This window comes from Oncorhynchus nerka, linkage group LG7 (assembly GCF_034236695.1).
Source record: "Oncorhynchus nerka isolate Pitt River linkage group LG7, Oner_Uvic_2.0, whole genome shotgun sequence".
NCBI classification, from domain to species: Eukaryota; Metazoa; Chordata; class Actinopteri; order Salmoniformes; family Salmonidae; genus Oncorhynchus; species Oncorhynchus nerka.
Window position 1 is genome coordinate 85,290,749 of NC_088402.1, and position 23,706 is coordinate 85,314,454.

Below are 23,706 nucleotides of genomic sequence, written 5' to 3' on the forward strand. Positions count from 1 at the left end.
AACGGGTGTAACTAACGAGCCCTTCCAGATGATGCAGTTAAAAAAATTAATACAAATAGTAACACGAGGATTCAAATAAAACACACAAGAACGGAGCTACAGTACAAGTCAAATTTGACACCTCTAATTCCAGGGTTTTTCTTTATTTTTACTATGTTCTACATTGTACAATAAAAGTGAAGACATCAACATTATGAAATAACACATATGCAATCATGTAGTAAAGCAAACAAGTGTTAAACAAATCCAAATATATTTGATATTCTTCAAAGTAGCCATCCTTTGCGTTGATGACAGCTTTGCACACTCTTGGCATTCTCTCAACCAGCCCCAAGCCATAAGATTGCTGAACAATTCATAAAATCGCCACCGGACAATTTACATTGATTTGATGTAATAGTCACCTGCAATGCTTTTTTTTTTGTAATTCCTTTCCTTCTTAATGCGCTTGAGCCAATCAGTTGTGTTGTGGTTGGGGTGGTATACAGAAGAAAGCCCTATTTGGAAAAACACAAAGTCCATATTATGGCAAGAACAGCTCAAATAAGCAAAGAAAAAGGACATTAAGACATGAAGGTCAGTCAATCTGGAAAAGTTTCTTCAAGGTCAGTCGCAAAAACCATCAAGCGCTATGATGAAACTGTCTCTCCTGAGGACCGCCACAGGAAAGGAAGACCCAGAGTTACCTCTGCTGCAGAGGATAAGTTCATTAGAGTTACCAGCCTCAGAAATTGAAGCCCAAATAAATGCTTCACAGAGTTCAAGTAACAGACACATCTCAACATCAACTGTTCAGAGGAGACTGCGTGAATCAGGCCTTCATGGTCGAATTGCTGCAAAGAAAACACTACTAAAGGACACCAATAAGAAGAAGAGACTTGCTTGGACCAAGAAACACGAGCAATGGACATTCGACCGTTGGAAATCTGTCCTTTGGTCTGATGAGTCCAAATGAGATTTTTAGGTGAACGGATAATCTCTGCATGTGTGGTTCCCACCGTGAAGCGTGGGGGTGCTTTGCTGATGACACTGTCTGTGATTTATTTAGAATTGAAGGCACACTTAACCAGCATGGCTACCACAGAATTCTGCGGCGACACGCCATCCCATCTGGTTTGCACTTAGTCCCACTATCATTTGTTTTTCAACAGGACAATGACCCAACACACCTCCAGGCTGTGTAAGGTCTATTTGACTAAGAAGGAGAGTGATGGAGTGCTGCATCAGATTACCTGGCCTCCACAATCACCCGACCTCAACCCAATTGAGATGGTTTGGGATGAGTTGGACCGCAGAGGAAAAGCAGACAATAAATGCTCAGCATATGTGGGAACTGCTTCAAGACTGTTGGAAAAGCATTCCAGGTAAAGCTGGTTGAGAGATTGCCAAGCGTGTGCAAAGCTGTCAAGGTAAAGGGTGGCTACTTTGAATAACCTCAACTAGCTATTTTGATTTGTTAAATGCTACTTTGGTTACTACATGATTCCATGTGTGTTATTTCATAGTTTTGATGTCTTCACTTTTATTCTAGAATGTAGAAAATAGTAAAAATAAAGAGAAACCCTTGAATGAGTAGGTGTGTCAACTTTTGACTGGTACTGTATATACAGGGAGTACCAGTACAGTTCCTGTGTGGCTCAGTTGGTAGAGCATGGTGCTTGCAACAGCAAGGTTGTGGGTTCAATTCCCACAGGGGAACAGTATGAAAAATGTATGCGCTCCCTACTGTAATTCACTTATGAAAAGTGTGTCTGATAAATGACTCCAATTAAGTTAAATACAAATAAATGCCAGAACACACAAGATTGATAAAATGTGTATTTTTGAAAAATAACACATGATGCATTCCAATGGGACAGCTATTTCATGAAAATATTTTGTATACAGTTCTGTTCTTACAATCATCCAAAAATATATGTTCTATTGTCACATACACCGGTATACGTGCAGTGAAATGTGTTGTTTTACACGGTCAGCCATCGACAGATTTTACACCATGATTGTATAGTTATTTGTATTGAACAGTTTCTTTGCCTATTATGTGTATTTTGTAGATTTTGTATTGTACTTTGCACATTATTCAATTCCATTATTCATTGTATTGATCATCTATTGATGTTTTTGATTCCATGGGTTTACAGTCTATTCTATTGGATCCATTTGATTCTCTGTAAAGTCATTGGTTATGCTCGTTTCACCAGCCATCAGTGCTCAGTCTAGCTGATGTATATTGTTCCTGTAAGTGTATTTCTGGTGACTAATGTCCCCTCTTGAGATTAATAAGTAGAGGATCTGCAATAAAATGAATACAATTAGGCCAGCTAACTTTCTTGGTCTTATGTTCAAGTGTCCCAATGACGTTAGCCACATTGTAAAAATGCAATTGAATGAAGAAAATTGATTGAAGCAAAATGTGAACTGCAAGGGTGTGAGTAGGTCTGTCTAGTTCATCTGTATAATGAACCTCCTGATATTTTCAGATTCCAAAACAATTCTTAATTTCTTTAGAAATTCCAAATGAGAACGATTATGTTGACATTCCTTTTAAAAGTGCATCGTTCTTTGACGACTTACTGATTGGACAGGTGAATTGGCTTCACCTGTCATTTATACCTCAAGGAAGGATAGAAGGCAGTGGCGGTCAGTGCCGTTTAAGATTAGGGAGGACAATTCTTTATTTAAATTTTTTTTTTTGCATGGCCTTATTTCTATTACAGCATATTGGATGACTCATTCATATTCCATTCACCCAGCTCAATGTAACAAGCTAGGCTAGGTTTAGGCTACTACATAATACTCTAATTATCCCTATACCCATCATGAGATTGCTACAACCTAGCCTACGAATGAAAGTTTACAACGTAGGTAGGTGCACATGTCGAGAAACCAAGGTGAAAGACATTGACACATTCAATACGGCCTTACACACTCTTACCTGCATCTATCTGATCTAGGGTGTAAACAATAGTCCAAACAACCGCAAACAAGAGTTTCTATTGGGTAAATTCAAGAACGTTTATCCCCGTTTCGTTTGCTTCTAAGAAACGTTTTTCAACAGAATCGGCAGAATGAATTCACCCCTGATCACCCGCAAGCACAGTTGACTTTCATAGCAGCCCCATACAAACAGCATGATCACGTTGCTTGGTGTATAAATCCTTTTCACATCTATGCGCTCTCCTCTCACCTTTTCCCTTCGCTTGTTGACTTCAACAGCTGTCTGTGAACAGGCGAAAAAACGTTTTCCAAGCCAAACCTTCCTACTATAACCGCTACACACAGCCTACATCATTGTAATCATATTAGCTAACGTCATAGTCAACATAGCTACTATAACTAACGCGTTAGAAAACCCACTACAATCATGCAATACAGTGTTTAGCAAGCAGTTTTTTATTTTACATTTTTGTATTAAAAAAATATATTTCACCTTTTTATTTTAACCAGGTAGGTCAGTTCTCATTTACAACTGCGACCTGGCCAAGATAAAGCAACGCAGTGTGACAAAAACAACACAGAGTTACACAAACAAACGTATAGTCAATAACACAATAGAAAAGTCTATGTACAGTGTGTGCAAATGTAGAATAGTAGGGAGGTAAGGCAATAAATATGCCATAGAGGCGAAATAATTACAGCTAACGAAGCATCCCTCTCTGTTTGAGCATTCACTAGCAAAGTAAGTGAAAAAAAAAATACAACAAAACAAATTCTGATTTACAATGATGGCATACCAAGAGGAAAAATCCTTGTGTGTGGTGGATGGTGGCTGTTTTAAAAGAAAAAGATGTAGGACAAAACACACAAGCGAGATAACACTACATAAAGAGGGCCCTAAGACAACAACACAGCATGGTAGCAGCACAAACATGGTACAAACATTGTTAGGCACAGACAACAGCACAAAGGGAAAAAAGGTCAAGACAACAATACATCAAGCAAAGGAGCCTCAAGTGTCAGTGTCCATGATTGAGTCTTTGAATGTAGAGATGGAGATAAAACTGTCCAGCTTGAGTGTTTCTTGCAGCTCGTTCCAGTCGCTAGATGCAGCGAACTGAGGAAAAAAAAGAGGAACGACCCAGTGTTGTGTGTGTTTTGGGGAACTTTAACAGAATGTGACTGGCAGAACGGCTGTTGAATGTGGAGTTTGAGGGTTGCCATACGTATCCCCGATAGGGGAGAGTGGCCATTCTTCTTACCGAACCACATGACCTTTTGTTTTACTACTCACCACATTTTAGTGCTAGCTAGCTGTAGCTCATGCTTTCAATACTAGATTCATTCTCTGATCCTTTGATTGGGTGCACAACATGTCAGTTCATGCTTTAAGAGTTCTGATAGGTTTGAGGACGTGCTCTGGAGGTTGTCATAATTACTGTGTAAGTCTAAGGAAGGGGGTGAGAACCATTAGTCTCCTAGGTTTTGTATTGAAGTCAATGTACCCAGAGGAGGACGGAAACCAGCTGTCCTCCGGCTACACCATGGTGCTCCCCTACAGAGAGCTGTTGAGGCTACTGTAGACCTTCATTGCAAAACAATGTATTTTAATAAATTATTTGGTGACATGACTCATACACTACATGACCAAACGTATGTGGACACCGGCTCGTGGAACACCTCATTCAAAACATTCAAAAATCATGGACATTCATTTGGAGTTGGTTGCCCCTTTGCTGCTATAACAGCCTCCACTCTTCTCCACTCCACTAGATGTTGGAACATTGCTGCGGGGACTTGCTTCCATTCAGCCAAAAGAGCATTAGTGAGTTCGGGCACTGATGTTGGGCGATTGGGCCTGGCTCGCAGTCGGCGTTCCAATTAATCCCAAAGGTGTTCGATGGGCTCTTTGCAGGCCAGTCAAGTTATACCACACAATCTCGACAAACCATTTCTGTAAGGACCTCGCTTTGTGTATGGGGGCATTGTCTTGCTGAAACAGGAAAGGGCTTTCCGCAAACTTGCCACAAAGTTGGAAGCACAGAATCGTCTAGCATGTCATTGTATGCTGTAGCGTTAAGGTTTCGGCCTAGCCCGAACCATGAAAAACAGCCCCAGACCATTTTTCCTCCTCCACCCAACTTTACAGTTGGCACTATGAATTGGGGCAGGTAGCGTTCTCCTGGCATCCGCCCAACCCAGATTCGTCTGTCGGACAGCCAGAGGGTGAAGTGTGATTCATCACTCCACTTCATCACTCCACTGCTCAAGAGTCCAATGGTGATGCTCTGCATTGCACATGCTGATCTTAGGCTTGTGCGACTGCTTGGCCTTGGAAACCCATTTCATGAAGCTCCCAACTAACAGTTCTTGTGCTGAAGTTGCTTCCAGAGGCAGTTTGGAACTCGGTAATGAGTGTTGCAACCGAGGAAAGAAGTTTTTTACGTGCTTCAGCATTCGGTGGTCCCGTTCTGTGAGCTTGTGTGGCCTACCACTTCGCGTTTGAGCTGTTGTTGCTCCTAGACGTTTCCACTTCACAATAAAAGCACTTACAGTTGACCGGGATAGCTTTAGCAGGGCAGAAATTTGACAAACTGACTTGTTGGAAAGGTGGCATCCTATGGAGGTGACGTGTTGAAAGTAACTGAGACAAATCCACTAATTTGAAGGGGTGGCCAGATACTTTGGTGTATATAGTATATCTATAAGGTGACCAAACTTGTGATGCTAGTTTACCAACTTGCTGATGATGGATTTGTAGACTGCTGCACCAAACAGGAACTGTTCTCAGATATTCAGCTCATAGATCAGACTCAAATCATGTTTCTAGAGCTGCCTGGCAGACTGGAATAATACAATTATTTGTGATTGTTTTGTTTTTATTAGACCATAAATGATGTTGTCGGCAAGTTCCTGAAAGTGAAAATAAAGAATCCTCTCTCTCTCTCTCTAGTCTATGCATGTGTGACTAGTAAAGATCACAAGAGATGGAGCTTGAAAATATACTTAACAAGAATATATACACAACAATTTCAATTTGGTTTTGCTGAGTTACAGTTCATATAAGGAAATCAGTCAATTTAAATACATTCATTTGGCCCTAATCTATGGATTTCACATGACTGGGCAGGGGCACAGCCATGGGTGGGCCTGGGGAACTTTAACAGAATGTTAAAGGGAGCCAGGCAAAATCAGAATGAGTTTTACCCCATAAAAGGGCTTTATTACAGACAGAAATACTCCTCTGTCGGATGTGGAGGTCCTGGGCTGGCGTGGTTACACGTGGTCTGTGGTTGTGAGGCGGGTTGCACGTACAAATTCTTTAAAACGGTGTTGGAGGCGGCTTATGGTAGAGAAATTAAAATTAAATGATCTGGCAACTGTTCTGGCAGACATTCCCGTAGTCAGCATGCCAATTGTATACTCCCTCAAAACATCTGTCATTGTGTTGTCTAAACTGCACATTTTAGAGTAGACTTTTATTGTCCCCAGCACAAGATGCACCCATGTAATGATCATGCTGTTTATCAGCTACTTCATATGCCACACCTGTCAGGTGGATGGATTATCTTGGCAAAGGAGAAATGCTCACTAACAGGGATGTAAACAAATTTGTGGACAACATTTGAGATAAATAAGCTTTTATGCATATGGAACATTTCTGGGATCTTTTATTTCAGCTCATGAAATATGGGACCAACACTTTACATGTTGCGTTTATATTTTTGTTCAGTATACATGGAAAACAAATAGGATTTGCAGGTCATGATCATAGACCATCTCTTTATACAACTTTTAAACGTGCAATATGCAGAAATCACTTTGCAATTTCCTGGTTGCTTAAATTATAATAATTTGCCTAATTTCAGTTTATGTGACACAAAAAGCCATGTATAATGTAGAGAATCATTATACCATCTAAACTGCTTTGAAATATATTTTCATTCATCAAAAATATTGTATTTTCAGCTGTTTGAAACTGGTGTACAAAACAGAAAGTTAAAGATGCAAAAACAAAATTTTAGAACAGGAAGCATAGAAATAGTGCAAATAGAACACATCTACTGCTTCTTAGACTTGCTTTCAATTAGAATGACAGATCTATAACTCATAGTACTATGTGAATTTGGTCGGGATCGTCCAAAAAGTCACATATTGCAGCTTTAATTAACCCAATTCACATTGAAATTATGTTGGTTGGCAACTCAATGAAATATCATTCAAAACGGAATGTTAATTTGACATCTCTACCCAGTGGAGTGATCAGAGTTAACCAGGTGAACATACTACAATCACTTGCTTTTGACAGATTGATCTGACACTGCCAATTACAAGAAATCCAGTCAAAGGTCAGAGAGAGATCCATCTCCCTTTGTATGAGGACAATCAGAAGTGTCCATGAGCACACATGCAGGGCATCTTGTTTTGTATTGATTGCTGCTTTCTTTTACGTTGTAGTGGTTGTTGTATTGTTGTGATCAGGGTAACCTTGGAAATGAGACTTTGGTCTCAATGGGTTTTCCCTGAATAGATAAAGAATAATATAAAAACATTGTCCCAGTTTCAGCTGTGTCACTAGCCCCTCTGTGTGTGACAATAGATCTTCTTCTGTGGTGTTTGAGCTGCTGCGTTCTCTCATTAGATCTTCTTCTGTGGTGTTGGAGCTGCTGCGTTCTCTCATTAGATCTTCTTCTGTGGTGTTGGAGCTGCTGCGTTCTCTCATTAGATCTTCTTCTGTGGTGTTGGAGCTGCTACTTTCTCTGATTAGATCTTCTTCTGTGGTGTTGGAGCTGCTGCTTTCACTCCTCCAGTCTCAGCTTTAGCTCCCTGTACATCACTGAGAGTAAGAGGAGGGATTTTCTCCCCTTTCTACTGTGTTTTTTGGTAAAACTTTCAATGGTGTTAAGGGAATTTTTATCAATGATGACTAATTATGTATACATTTCAATCAGGACTGACTAATCAGAATACTATTATGTTACTGTATATGTACTAATCAGAATACTATTATGTTACTGTATATGTATGAATTTTCTTTTTAATCCTAGTACTGAATATAATGTGTGTAAATATAATCAAGAATTAGAACAATGACTGTCTGTACCATGGTAGAAATGAATGAACTTATAGCCAGTCTGGCTAGAAGGCTTATCTACACAAGTATGACCTTGGCTCGGTCATATATTATCTTAAATAGGGAGAGACATGTGAGAACCATACAGCCATTGTACTACAGCGGAGATGACATGAGCTAGTACTGAAACTAATGACGTCATTTTCAGTTTATAACCTGTGGTAAAATGTGTAATGGGCAGTACTCTCGTGAATAAAGGCTGCTGTTTGACTTTAAGACTGGGCTCTGTCCATTTTTATACTAATAAGGGTCCTGCATATCCTTATGAATTGACAGAGTGTTTAATTTTAATTGGGTGTTAAAACATAGAGGAATTTAATTCCTACAACAAATGGTCATCAATAAAACAAATTAACGTATAAATTGTCATGTTCACAATTTATGTCTACATTCTAGGAAAGGCAACCATTAGTCAGGGCGTTATAAAACGTGGGTATTTGGTAAATAGGTGTTTCAACAATGGGTAGCCTATCTGGTATTCAGTTGATTCAAGAGTTTTAAACTTTTAGGAATCTGGTATCTACAGGGTATTTTTTTTTACCTGGACATACGTATACACAGCTTGTTACACAGTGATTTGTCACAAACTGTACCCAGACCTAAACTCCCTAAATGTACCTGCATGGTGGGGAGAAGAGACTGATCACTGACTTCAGTCTGGGGGTGTTTGGCTCCAGGAGAAGAGAACACAGCCTGCATGATCTTCAATCTCAGCCTCTCTTGCTGGAAGACACGTAGTAAGGGATAAATGCCCACGCAGAGTTCAATTTTCCAAGATAATGTACAAAACAGAGGCATGTATTCCTCTTATACCACAGTTGCCAAAGAAAACAATATTAAAACACACATTTTCCAGGAGAAAAAATGTGTTGTTGATATTTTTATAAGATAATTCATACTTTCTCATCTTTAGGTTGCTAGAGGCGCTGTCGTTTGATCGATTAGTTCAATATTTATGGAAGCGACACAGTTGTTCATTAAATATTTTCTGTTGCCATGCTCAGTGACAACGTTCTTATACCTTGCTTGTTAGCTCTCCAACTAGCTATGGCTAACACAGTCACCACCTCTGCAGCTAGAATAACAGAATAACCTCCCACACGTTTCTAATTTGACCAGCTGTTTTCAGCAACTGGTATTTTTAAATCCGGTTGTCATATTGGTAGGTTTGCTAGTAACAAACCAGTTAGCTAGCTTCTAGCCTACTGTTTGATATGCAATGCAGTCTTCTCGTAATGAACAGTGTCGAGTGTCCTGATGAGAAGACACTATGCCAGGCAAAATCGTGCATCATCAGCTCATTGTTCTGGATGTATCCAAATACAAATGCAGCTCTTTCCTGTTATACTGGCTTCAGAGGTCGTGACCGTGTTAGCCATAGCTAGTTGTTTAGCTAGCAAGCAAGGGACAACAAAAAAATGGGGACAAGAACATTGCCAGCGAGCAATGGTGCAAAGTACTTTAAGTAGTACTTTAAAGTATTTTTACTTAAGTCGTTTTTTTGGGGTATCTGTACTTCACTTTATATTTTTTCCAACTTCACTACATTCCTAAAGAAAATAATGTATTTTTTACTCCATACATTTCCCCTGGCACCCCTGCCTCTGATCTGGCGGACTCACTAAATATAAATGCATTGTTTTTAAATGATGTCTGAGTGTTGGAGTATGCCCCTGGCTATCCATCAATAAAAATAAAATAAGAAAATTGTGCCATCTGGTTTGAGAATTTGAAATGGTTTATACTCTTACTTTTACTTTTGATACTTCAGAATATTTAAAACCAAATACTTTTAGACTATTACTTTTTTTACTGGGTGACTTTCACTTTCACATGAGTCATTTTCTATTAAGGTATCTTTTGCTTTTACTCAAGTATGACAATTGAGTACTTTCTCCACCAATGCCAGCGAGCATGGTAATGGAACATATAGAATGAACAACTGTGTCACGTCCATAAACATCGAACTAATCGAACGAACGACTGAGTCTCTAGCAACCTAAAGATGAGAAAGTATGAATTCTCTTTTAAAAATGAAAAGAAAAACCAAATGTTTTATACCAGTAAATGTGTGCTTTAATATTGTTTTCTTTGGCAACTGTGGTATAAGAGGAATAAACACAGCTCCACCTCGTCCTTAATAAAGACAAATATAAATACTACCTTCCATGGCCTGTAGCTGGAACAACCTATCCTTCACTACCTTCCTGGACATGACCTGTAGCTGGAACAACCTAGCCTTCACTACCTTCCTGGACATGGCCTGTAGCTGGAACAACCTATCCTTCACTACCTTCCTGGACATGACCTGTAGCTGGAACAACCTAGCCTTCACTACCTTCCTGGACATGGCCTGTAGCTGGAACAACCTATCCTTCACTACCTTCCTGGACATGACCTGTAGCTGGAACAACCTATACTTCACTACCTTCCTGGACATGACCTGTAGCTGGAACAACCTATCCTTCACTACCTTCCTGGACATGACCTGTAGCTGGAACAACCTATACTTCACTACCTTCCTGGACATGACCTGTAGCTGGAACAACCTATCCTTCACTACCTTCCTGGACATGACCTGTAGCTGGAACAACCTATACTTCACTACCTTCCTGGACATGGCCTGTAGCTGGAACAACCTATCATTCACTACCTTCCTGGACATGACCTGTAGCTGGAACAACCTATACTTCACTACCTTCCTGGACATGACCTGTAGCTGGAACAACCTATCCTTCACTACCTTCCTGGACATGACCTGTAGCTGGAACAACCTATCCTTCACTACCTTCCTGGACATGACCTGTAGCTGGAACAACCTATCCTTCACTACCTTCCTGGACATGACCTGTAGCTGGAACAACCTATCCTTCACTACCTTCCTGGACATGACCTGTAGCGGGAACAACCTATCCTTCACTACCTTCCTGGACATGGCCTGTAGCTGGAACAACCTATCCTTCACTACCTTCCTGGACATGACCTGTAGCTGGAACAACCTATCCTTCACTACCTTCCTGGACATGACCTGTAGCTGGAATAACCTATCCTTCACTACCTTCCTGGACATGACCTGTAGCTGGAACAACCTATCCTTCACTACCTTCCTGGACATGGCCTGTAGCTGGAACAACCTATCCTTCACTACCTTCCTGGACATGACCTGTAGCTGGGCCAACCTGTCCTCAGCTGCTGTCTCAACTCGTCCTGCTGGCCTTTAGCAGTGATCAGCTCTCCTTCCTTTATGGACAGAGTTCTACACAAGGAACTCACTGTACCTGCAGAGTACAAATACAGTATTGATAGAGATAACATACAATATGAGAGTCTGTCCACTTTTAAACACACCTATCCAATCATTTTGGATCTCAGAGTACATAGTAGTTACCCCCTAACACCTAAGGGTCAATTTGGGATTGAGGGCTCATCCACCCACAGTTTAGGGCTCTAAAACCTTTTGATGCATACACACCAGAGGAGATCACATGATTAATCCTGGCCTCTAACTCCTGGATCAGTGGTTTGTTGGTTCTCTACACTTCTCTCATCTGTTCAGTAAGTGATACTCTGTTGTCTTCCTCCTCACTGTCCACAGCATTCTCTGTATCTCTGAAGAGCTGTTTTTGTGTCCAGGTTTCAAGACACAGATAAGGCCACCATGCATGATTAGATCAGTTTTAGGTCTTATACCAGAAGATAACATTTATGCGCAACCTTTACATTACGTACAGCCTATTAAATGTATGTAGAAATGATTTTGTTCACTTTCATTTGAAGTTCATTCATGCAAGTTTCAGTATACATTTTACAGCAGGTTATCTTTCAATCAGATGTGTTCTATTTTAGTTTACACTTTAGACAAAGTGAAAGAGAATTGGATGAGGATATCATTCAAGGCAAGATTATATGTAAAAGTAATTTAAGAAAGATAACTTTTATGCAATTTAAAATATACCATTAACCAAGTTATAGTGCTGCTGTGGTAATTATGGCTGTATAAAAATGAACTATTTTTTTTTAAAAACACGTCAAAGGTATTTTGTAGCCTAAAACAATACAGTCATAGCACTCTGTGACAGCGGATTTCCCCTGAAAGCGACGAACGCCTATTTTGCCTGTGGTTGCTACTTGCTGTAGACTTGCTGCTGGAAAAAAAACAGCCACATATAGCGATCACGAATACAAACAAGTGCAGAGTGACGGTTTTGTTTTAGGCTACATTGTGTAGGGGTTTCTTTCCAGCAGCAAGCCCACAGCATGCTAGGTAAGGAATGTATCAACCACCAATTCAGCATGGACTGGAAAATATAGTAAACCTCTTGTGCTGGGATATCACAGGAAATGTGCAAATAGTTCAGCTTTCCCCACATTTTTGCACTCTCTGTTTACTGAGCTTCTGGCGCCTAGTTTAGTTCAGTTCAGGCAATATGAAAATAATTGCGGGAAATTTGCTTTAAAACAGCAAGATTTTCTCTCAGCTTAATGGAAAATGTGTTGAATAGTATGAGATTAGCTATACCTTGCTCAGACTGCGTGTTAATCAAAAACACAGATATTGAAAGATACAATTATAAAAATCTAACTGCATAGAGCATCCTGGGAAATACGATGAGTGTGGTTTTGCCAGAAAAATTCTTATTACTTGGGATTTGAACTCACAACCTTTCGGTCTCTGCAAGGCCTCCTTTGGTGTCCAGTGAAAACACAACACAGGCTGATCTTCAGACCATCTCTTAACGAAAAAACAGGCTTCTGGTAAACCTTTGCGTCAAGCTCGTATTTTCATATGCAAATTAGTTTTGGGCCAAACTGTTGTGGTACATTTGCAGCAACTTGTGAACTTCTGGCAAACAATTCTTGGAAACTTGCCAACATTCTGTGTGCTAGAATATGTATGAATATTCAAATTAGATCAGATTTTTGGTGACTGTGTTTCAACAACAACTTCAAATGTTCAAACTTTTTTTTTTTTACTTCAAATGTTGTGTATACATACAGTACCAGTCAAACGTTTGGACACATCTACTCATTCAAGGGTTTTTCTTTACTACTACAATTTCTACATTGTATAATAATATTGAAGCTATGAAATAAAACTATGAAATAACACATATGGAATCGTGTAGTAACCAAAAAAGTGTTAAACAAATCAAAATATATGTTATATTTGAGATTCTTCAAAGTAGCCACCATTTGCCTTGATGACAGCTTTGCACATTCTTGGCATTCTCTCAACCAGCTTCATGAGATATCACCTGGAATGCATTTCAATTAACAGGTGTGCCTTGTTAAAAGTTAATTTGTGTAATTTATTTCCTTAATCCATTTGAGCCAATCAGTTGTGTTGTGACAAGGTAAGGGTGGTATACAGAAGATAGCCCTATGTGGTAAAAGAACAAGTCCATATTATGTCAAGAACAGCTCAAATAAGCAAAGAGAAATGACAGTCCATCATTACTTTAAGACAGGAAGGTCAGTCAATCTGGAAAATTTCAAGAACTTTGAAAGTTTCTTTAAGTGTAGTCGCAAAAACCATCAAGCGCTATGATGAAACTGGCTCTCATGAGGACCGCCACAGGAAAGGAAGACCCAGAGTTACCTCTGCTGCAGAGGATAAGTTCATTAGAGTTAAGTGCTCGCTACAGCTGAATCAGACAAACTAATACCACAATCAATCTGATCTGCAGCCAGGGGAAGCTCATCAATAAGCTAAGGACTGAACGAGCTGAATAGCGAAGAATTTAGCTGAACAGTTTGTTTGTGTGCTTAATTCTGTAAACACACGGGATGATTTAGAATCCATTGAAGAGCTTGAACGATTCATTGACGAGAGATACTTACGAGCTCAAAGAAACATGTCGCTGGTTTTGGATGATTCAAGCATTGTCAAGGACAACCAAACAAATCTACAAAACAAAACAAAACAAAACCAGGTTGGCCAATAGGTATCAACGATGGAACAAAACCATCCCCTAGTAAGAGGGCGCGAGTGGGGAGAGGTTTACTGATATGGATGTTGACTTGTTAAAATCCATGAATGAAAGGCTTGCCAAACTTGATATCTTAGATATATTACGAGAGGACATCAATGCATTATGTGCCAGTCTCAAATTCAGCCAACGTCAGATTGATGATCTAAGGAAAGAGAACACGGCTCTGAAAGGTACTGTAGACTCTATTCATAGCAAGGTGGAGCTGAAAGGTACTGTAGACTCTATTCATAGCAAGGTGGAGGTGAAAGGTACTGTAGACTCTATTCATAGCAAGGTGGAGCTGAAAGGTACTGTAGACTCTATTCATAGCAAGGTGGAGGTGGTGCAAAGGGAGAACAAACAACTTAAAGAAACATTGCTTGATGTACAGTGTCCATCAATGCGGAACAATCTAATATTCTCAGGGATCCCGGAGAATGACAACAGCAGAGGCTGTGAGGACACAGTCCGAGACTTTATGTCAATTCAACTAAAACTGCCCACCGATGTTGTGCGCAATGCCACTTTCTCCAGAGTCCATAGAATAGGCAAGGCCTCTGGAAATACGCCCCGGGATATTATTGCATGTTTTGATCAATTTAAGCAAAAGGAAATGACGAAGAACATGGGGAGAGAACTGAGAAACACTGATTTTGGAATGAATGATCACTTCCCCACCGAGATCAATGAAAGGTGAAAAAACTATATCCCATCATGAAGGAAAAGCGTTGCCTGAATCAACGAGTCTCCATGGTGATGGATAAACTTTAAATCAACGGGCAACTGTATCAGGACTCTAGAGTAACTCCCTGGTTATTTTAATTTAATGTTTAAAACTGAGTTTTTGTGTTGGACAGTGCAGTGTATCATTATATTATAGACAACTTCAACTATAAGAAATACATGCTATATTGATCTCCACTTGATAAGGAAAGGGTTGCATATAGCTCAGGTTAATGTATGTAGCCTTCCTAACAAAATACATGAGGATTTTAACTAGGAAAATTTTGACAATTTTTTTGTTTCAACATAAATAATATTCATATTTTTTGGCTTTGACCGAAACACATTTAGATGCATCTGTTTAAATGATGGGCAAATGAACATTCAAGGATATAGTCTACTGAGAAGGGACAGGAACAGGAATGGTGGGGGTGTTGCACTGTATGAAATTCAGAATCATATACCTTTTAAGAGGAGGGATGACCTTAATGTAGTTTTGTGTGGTCAACTTCAACTAGAGGCACTATGGGCTCAGGTTAAGTACATCTACCTCACCAGGCAGCCATGGGCAAATTGGTAGGATGTGTGTATAGACCTCCTAGCTCTAAGGTGTCCTATCTGGATGACTTATGTACTGGGTTTGACCAGGCCATAGATACCAACAGAGATGTATTTATCTTGGGGGATTTTAATATAAATTGGAAGGATCACAATAATTCGAATAGAACAAAATTGATGAGATATGCTAAGAACTGTGGTTTGAAACAAATGGTTAATGATACTACTAGATCATCAATTAAGTTGGGTCATCGTTCAGACACATGCATTGATCTGATTTTCTGTAATATACCATTGTAATGCTTAAAAGCCAGATCAATGCCAGTGGGCTGGACAGACCATAATATTGTGACCATAACCTTGAACACCAAGGTTCCAAAGAAACCCCCTAGGATTGTGGTCAAAATAAATGTTAAAACATTTAATCATGAGCTATTTCTAAACGATTTAGCTGCTGTACCCTGGGAGCTGATTTATCTAGAGGATGATTTAAATCACGCTACAGAATGTTTTATTGATTTGCTCACTGAGGTAATGGACCATCATGCCCCTATAAGAAAGAGAACAGTTGGTGCCTGTCCATCTCCATGGATTGATGATGAACTGGGTGAGGCTTTTTCTCAAAGAAATATGGCAAAAGTCTTAGCAGCCAAGTCAAAATGAGAAATTGATGAACAGAATTATAGAACATTACGTAATTATGCAGTTAAATTGAATCGAAGGAAAAAAAAGTTATTTTACAACAATGCTTTTACTTATTGTAAAAATGATCCTAAAAAGGTATGGAACACAGTTAAGGGCTTACTTGGTACATCTATCTCATCATGCCCATCTAGTGTGGAGGTTGGCTTGGTACATCCATCTCATCATGCCCATGTAGTGTGGAGGTTGACTTGGTACATCTATCTCATCATGCCCATCTAGTGTGGAGGTTGACGGGAGAATAATAACAAAACCAGTTGATATTGCCAATCATTTTGCAGATTTTTTTACACAGAAAATTTAATTACTAAACAACAATGTTGTCACGCCCTGGTCGAAGTATTTTGTGTTTATCTTTATTTATTTGGTCAGGCCAGGGTGTGGCATGGGTTTTTGTATGTGGTGTGTATATAGGTGGGATTGTAGCTAGTGGGGTGTTCTAGATAAGTCTATGGCTGTCTGAAGTGGTTCTCAATCAGAGGCAGGTGTTTATCGTTGTCTCTGATTGGGAACTATATTTAGGCAGCCATATTCTTTGAGTTTGGTGTGGGTGATTGTCCTTAGTGTCCTGATGTCCTTGGTCTGTGTTAGTTGACACAAGTATAGGCTGTTTTCGGTTTTCGTTACGTTTATTGTTTTTGTAGTGTTTTGTATTGATTCGCGTTTACGTGTGTTTTTTCCATTAAACATGGATCGCAATCTACACGCTGCGTTTTGGTCCGCCTCTCCTTCACCACACCTAGAAAACCGTTACAAATGTAGACATAAATTCTTCCAAACAAGCTATTGTCCAATGGATTGATGATCATATTATGAGCAATAAGATCTGCTCTTTTAGTCTACAAACGGTGTCAGTGGAGGAGGTGTTAAACCTATTGAAGTCATTACCTGATGGTAAATCTACAGGTTATGGTCTTATGGACAATTTTTTGCTTCGCTGTGCTGCTCCCCAGATTGCAGTTCCACTGAGATACATATTTAATTGGTCACTGGAAAAGGGGTTGTTTGCAAATGTATGGAAGCATGCGAAACTGTGTCCTATTCCGAAAGACTGCAAAGAACCCATTACTCCTGCCAATAGTCGACCAATTAGTCTACTCCCTACACTCAGTAAGATATTGGAGGGTATTGTGAGTAGACAAATGTGGGAGTATATGGAAAAGAATGATCTGATTACAGCCAATCAGCATGCTTATCGCAAAAACCATTCCACTACCACTGCATTGGTTGACATGACTGACCAGTGGCTCAATGCTATGGATAATGGCAGGTTTGTAGGTGTACTATTTTTAGATTTCAGTGCAGCATTTGATTTAGTGGATCATGAAATTATTTTGACAAAATTAATGCATAATGGTTTTAAGGAGGTAGCATTGAATTGGGTACAGTCATATCTAACTGACAGGAAACTGTCCACCTATATCAATGGTTCATTTTCTTCCCCTAATGTGTTAAACTGTGGAATACCGCAGGGCAGCTGCCTTGGGCCACTTCTCTACTTCATATACACCAACGACCTTCCCTATGCCTTGGTTGAAACTCAAGCTACTATATTTGCAGATTATACTACAATTTATGCAGCAAGACAATCGGTTCAACTGGTACAGCAAGCTTTGCAAGGAGATTTGGAGATTATCAGGAAATGGGTTTGCCAAAACAAACTTGCTTTAAACACCAAGAAAACCAAAGTTATGTTGGTCTGTTCAACTAGGAAAAGGCCAAAGCAGCATGGGATACAATTAAGTATGGGAGGAGTACAAATTGAAGAAGTGGCAGAAACCAAACTACTGGGAGTGCAGCTAGACAACTGCTTATCATGGTCGTCTCAAATAACTAATCTATGTAAAAAAAAAAAAAAAACAGCATGCATAATCAGAAGGATAGCTACAGTGCCTTGCGAAAGTATTCGGCCCCCTTGAACTTTGCGACCTTTTGCCACATTTCAGGCTTCAAACATAAAGATATAAAACTGTATTTTTTTGTGAAGAATCAACAACAAGTGGGACACAATCATGAAGTGGAACGACATTTATTGGATATTTCAAACTTTTTTAACAAATCAAAAACTGAAAAATTGGGATGAGTCCAAATTCTGATATTTTTGGTTCCAACCGCTGTGTCTTTGTTAGACGCAGAGTAGGTGAATGGATGATCTCCGCATGTGTGGTTCCCACCGTGAAGCATGGAGGAGGAGGTGTGATGGTGTGGGGGTGCTTTGCTGGTGACACAGTCAGTGATTTATTTAGAATTAAAGGCACACTTAACCAGCATGGCTACCACAGCAGGACAATGACCCAACACACCTCCAGGCTGAGAAATGGCTATTTGACCAAAAAGAGAGTGATGCAAGTGAGATGGTTTGGGATGAGTGCTGCATCAGATGACCTGGCCTCATGTGAAGCACAATCACCATCAGAGAGGGTGGCCTGAACCAAATATAAAATATAGTGAGATGGTTTGGGATGAGTTGGAACACAGAGTGAAGAAAAAGCAGCCAACAATTGCTCAGTATATGTGGGAACTCCTTCAAGATTGTTGGAAAAGCCTTCCATGTGAAGCTGGTTGAGAGAATGCCAAGAATGTGCAAAGCTGTCATCAGAGTAAAGGGTGGCTACTTTGAAGAATCTCAAATATAAAATATATTTTGATTTGATTTGTTTAACACATTTCTGGTTACTACATGATTCCATATGTGTTATTTCTTCACCTATTCTACATTGTAGAAAATAGTAAAAATAAAGAAAAACCCTTGAATGAGTAGGTGTGTCCAAACTTTTGACTGGTACTGTATACCAAATCACATAGCTTTAAATTAACTTACTTCACAGACCCAAAAAATTAAACATACTAAATTTAGTAAATATACTGAACAACATGTATTCAACGTCTTTAACAGATCAAAATAAATCCAATACAATCATCAGCATAGCTCCTCCTACCACCATCACCTCAGCTCCTCCTACCACCATCACCTCAGCTCCTCCAACCCACCACCACCATCACCTCAGGTCCTCCAACCTCCTGAGCTCCTCCAACCACCTGAGCTCCTCCTACCACCCATCACCTCAGCTCCTCCAACCACCACCACCCCATCCAACCACCTCAGGCTACCACCACCACCTCAGCTCCTCCACTACCACCTCTCCACCACCACCTGAGCTCCAACTACCACCACCACCTCAGTTCCTCCTACCACCCACCTCAGGTCCTCCAACCACCAGCTCCTCCAACCACCTCAGCTCCTACCACCCACCTCACTACCACCACCACCTCAGCTCCTCCAACCACCTCAGTTCCTCCAACTACCACCACCACCTCAGCTCCTCCAACCACCTGAGCTCCTCCAACCACCTCAGCTCCTCCAACTACCACCACCACCACCACCACCACCTCAGTTCCTCCACCACCTACCACCATCACCTCAGGTCCTCCAACCACCTCAGCTCCTCCAACCACCTCCAACCAGCTCCTCCAACTACCACCACCACCTCAGCTCCTCCAACCACCTCAGTTCCTCCAACCACCACCACCACCTCAGGTCCTCCAACCACCTCAGCTCAGTTCCTCCAACTACCACCACCACCACCACCACCACCTCAGCTCCTCCAACTACCACCACCACCTCAGCTCCTCCAACTACCACCACCTCAGCTCCTCCAACTACCACCATCACCTCAGGTCCTCCAACCAACCTCAGCTCCTCCAACCACCACCACCTCAGCTCCTCCAACCACCCCAGCTCCTCCAACCACCTGAGCTCCTCCAACTACCACCACCACCTCAGCTCCTCCAACCACCTCAGCTCAACTACCACCATCACCTCAGGTCCTCCAACCCTCAGCTCAGCTCCTCCAACTACCACCACCACCTCAGCTCCTCCAACCACCTCAGCTCCTCCAACCACTTCAGTTCCTCCAACTACCACCACCACCTGAGCTCCTCCAACCACCTCAGCTCCTCCAACTACCACCACCACCTCTGCTCCTCCAACCACCCCAGCTCCTCCAACCACCTCAGCTCCTCCAGCTACCACCACCACCACCCTCAGTTCCTCCAACTACCACCATCACCTCAGGTCCTCCAACCACCTCAGCTCCTCAACTACCACCACCACCACCTCAGCTCCTCCAACTACCACCACCACCTCAGCTCCTCCAACCACCTCAGCTCCTCCAACTACCACCACCACCTCAGCTCCTCCAACCACCTCAGCTCCTCCAACTACCACCACCACCTCAGTTCCTCCAACTACCACCTCACCTCAGGTCCTCCAACCACCAGCTCCTCCAACCACCTGAGCTCCTCCAACTACCACCACCACCCCAGCTCAGCTCCTCCAACTACCACCACCACCTCAGCTCCTCCACCACCTCACCAACCACCACCTCTGCTCCTCCAACCACCTCAGCTCCTCCAACTACCACCACCACCAGCTCCTCCAACTCAGCTCCTCCAACCACCTCAGCTCCTCAGTTCCACCACCCACCAACCACATCAGTTCCTCCAACTACCACCACCACCTCAGCTCCTCCAACCACCTCAGTCCTCCCTACCACCACCACTACCACCACCACCTCAGGCTCCTCCAACCACCTCAGCTCCTCCAACCACCACCACCACCTCTGCTCCTCCACCTCAGCTCCTCCAACTACCACCACCACCTCAGCTCCTCCAACCACCTCAGCTCCTCCAACCACCTCAGTTCCTCCAACTACCACCACCACTCAGGTCCTCCAACCACCACCACCACCTCAGTTCCTCCAACTACCACCACCACCTCTGCTCCTCCAACCACCTCAGCTCCTCAAACTACCACCACCACCTCAGTCCTCCAACCACCTCAGCTCCTCCAACTACCACCAGCTCCTCCACCACCACCTCAGAGCAGGTCCTCCAACCACCTCAGCTCCTCCCACCACCACCCCAGCTCCTCCACCACCCACCTCACTCAGCTCCTCCAACCACCTGAGCTCCTCCAACTACCACCACCACCTCAGCTCCTCCAACCACCTCAGCTCCTCCACCACCACCTCAGCTCCTCCAACCACTTCCAACCACTTCAGTTCCTCCAACTACCACCACCACCTGAGCTCCTCCAACCACCTCAGCTCCTCCAACTACCACCACCACCTCTGCTCCTCCAACCACCTCAGCTCCTCCAACTACCACCACCACCCAGCTCCTCCAACCACCCCAGCTCCTCCAACCACCTCAGCTCCTACCACCAACCACCTCAGTTCCTCCAGTCCTCCAACCACCCACCACCACCACCTCAGCTCCTCCAACCACCTCAGTTCCTCCAACCACCACCACCACCTCAGGTCCTCCAACCACCTCAGTTCCTCCAACCACCACCACCTCAGCTCCTCCACCTCAGCTCCTCCAACTACCACCACCACCTCAGTTCCTCCAACTACCATCACCCACCACCACCTGCTCCTCCAACCACTTCAGCTCCAACTACCACCACCACCTCAGCTCCTCCAACTACCACCACCACCTCTGCTCCTCCAACCACCTCAGCTCCTCCAACTACCACCACCACCTCAGCTCCTCCACCACCCACCTCAGTTCCTCCAACTACCACCACCACCTCAGGTCCAACTCCACCACCACCTCAGCTCCTCCAACCACCTCAGCTCCTCCAACTACCACCACCACCTCAGCTCCTCCAACCACCCCAGCTCCTCCAACCACCTCAGCTCCAGCTACCACCACCACCACCTCAGCTCCTACCACCATCACCCACCAACCACCTCAGTTCCTCCAACTACCACCATCACCTCAGGTCCTCCAACCACCTCAGCTCCTCCAACCACCTCAGCTCCTCCAACTACCACCACCACTCAGCTCCTCCAACCACCAGCTCCTCCAACCACCTCAGCTCCTCCAACTACCACCACCACCTCAGTTCCTCCAACCACCTCAGCTCCCTACCACCACCACCTCAGTTCAGCTCCTCCAACCACTTCAGTTCCTCCAACTACAACTACCACCACCACCTGAGCTCCTCCAACCACCTCAGTTCCTCCAACTACCACCACCACCTCAGCTCCTCCAACCACCTCAGCTCCTCCAACTACCACCACCACCTCAGGTCCTCCAACCACCTGAGCTCCTCCAACCACTGGGGCCGCAGCTCTTTATTGGTCGGAAGGGGTGATTGTGCCACAAATCCAGTTCACCATCAGCAACACACAGATGGAACTGTTGCGGACAATAAATCCATTGGAAAGCCCCAGAGGCAGCCTGGTAGTTGACATTCTACAGATGGTTATGGCAGTTATATCTTCAGCGACACTCGTTCCTTTGTATCAGTTCATTTTTATAAAACTATTATAACTAGTCTATATTTTATAATACTAACTAAACTGTTCCAGAGGTAACATTCCCCTCTTTCACACACTGTTTGATTTGGTCCCTAGAAAGGTACTACAGACATGTTTAACCCTTAACAAAGGGTGTCAAGGTGTATGGCCCCCTCGGTGGTTTCAGAGATATAGCTATGTGTTTAGGTACTACTGGAGTTGCCAGTGCAGCAGTGGTCCCAACACCATTGAGGGAACTAGACAACTTGTGCTGTAGCTGAACTGGAGTGGACCTTGACCAGAGTTGAAGCAATGAGAGGAGACCTTCCCAAAAGTCATTTTCCATTCAACGTATTCCTATCCATTTACTTTTGATTTTGAATGACCTTATCACGCTTTGTTGATTTCCCTGTTGAGTTGTGGATTTACATAATATTATTCATTGTTTTTTTCTTTGCCATTACTGTATTCCTGCTTTAGGAAACCCCTCCCACCTATTTCACACACTGTATGGTTTGGTCTCTAGAAAGGTACGACAGACATCTTCAACTCTAAACAGATGGGGACCAGAGTTTAGACACAGGTGGCCTTAACAAAAGTTATGTACTGCTCCATTCCATTACGATTTTGTTTGGTAATATTTGGAGAGTGTCGGGTACTGTTAAGATATACGGCCTATGGTTATTGTATTTTGCTCTATGGAGCTTGAGCACAACATTCCCATCTGCTGACACAATATTTGTCTTCCACTCAGTACAACACGACCCAGGAGAGGCCTACTGCAAGCACTGGATTGGAGCCTTCAGAGCGTGCCTGCTGTGGGAGGACAACAGAACATTCTGAATAGACATTATTAAAACAGAATTTAAATTTTTGTAATCCCCAATCGGGAATTTTATAAATGGTTAAAATAAAAAATTGTTTGGAGAACACCCTATAGTTACAAAAATTAATTATGAAGATGGGGATTGTACTGGACCGGTGGTTCGGCCCCCGTTACATTTTATATCATTGTGTTTAACAGCAACCTATTACAGTTAGTAACATAACATTGTTGACACAATGTGACAGCTCAAATGATGTGGTTGAAGATAGACTAGTGCAGGGCTCTCCAACCCTGTTCCTGGAGAGCTACTGTCTTGTAGGTTCACTCCAACCATGCTCCTGGAGAGCTACTGTCTTGTAGGTTCACTCCAACCCTGTTCCTGGAGAGCTACTGTATTGTAGGTTCACTCCAACCATGCTCCTGGAGAGCTACTGTCTTGTAGGTTCACTCCAACCCTGTTCCTGGAGAGCCACTGTCATGTAGGTTTCACTCCAACCCTAATCTAGTGCACCTGATTTTAATAATTACCTGCTTAATAAGTTAGTC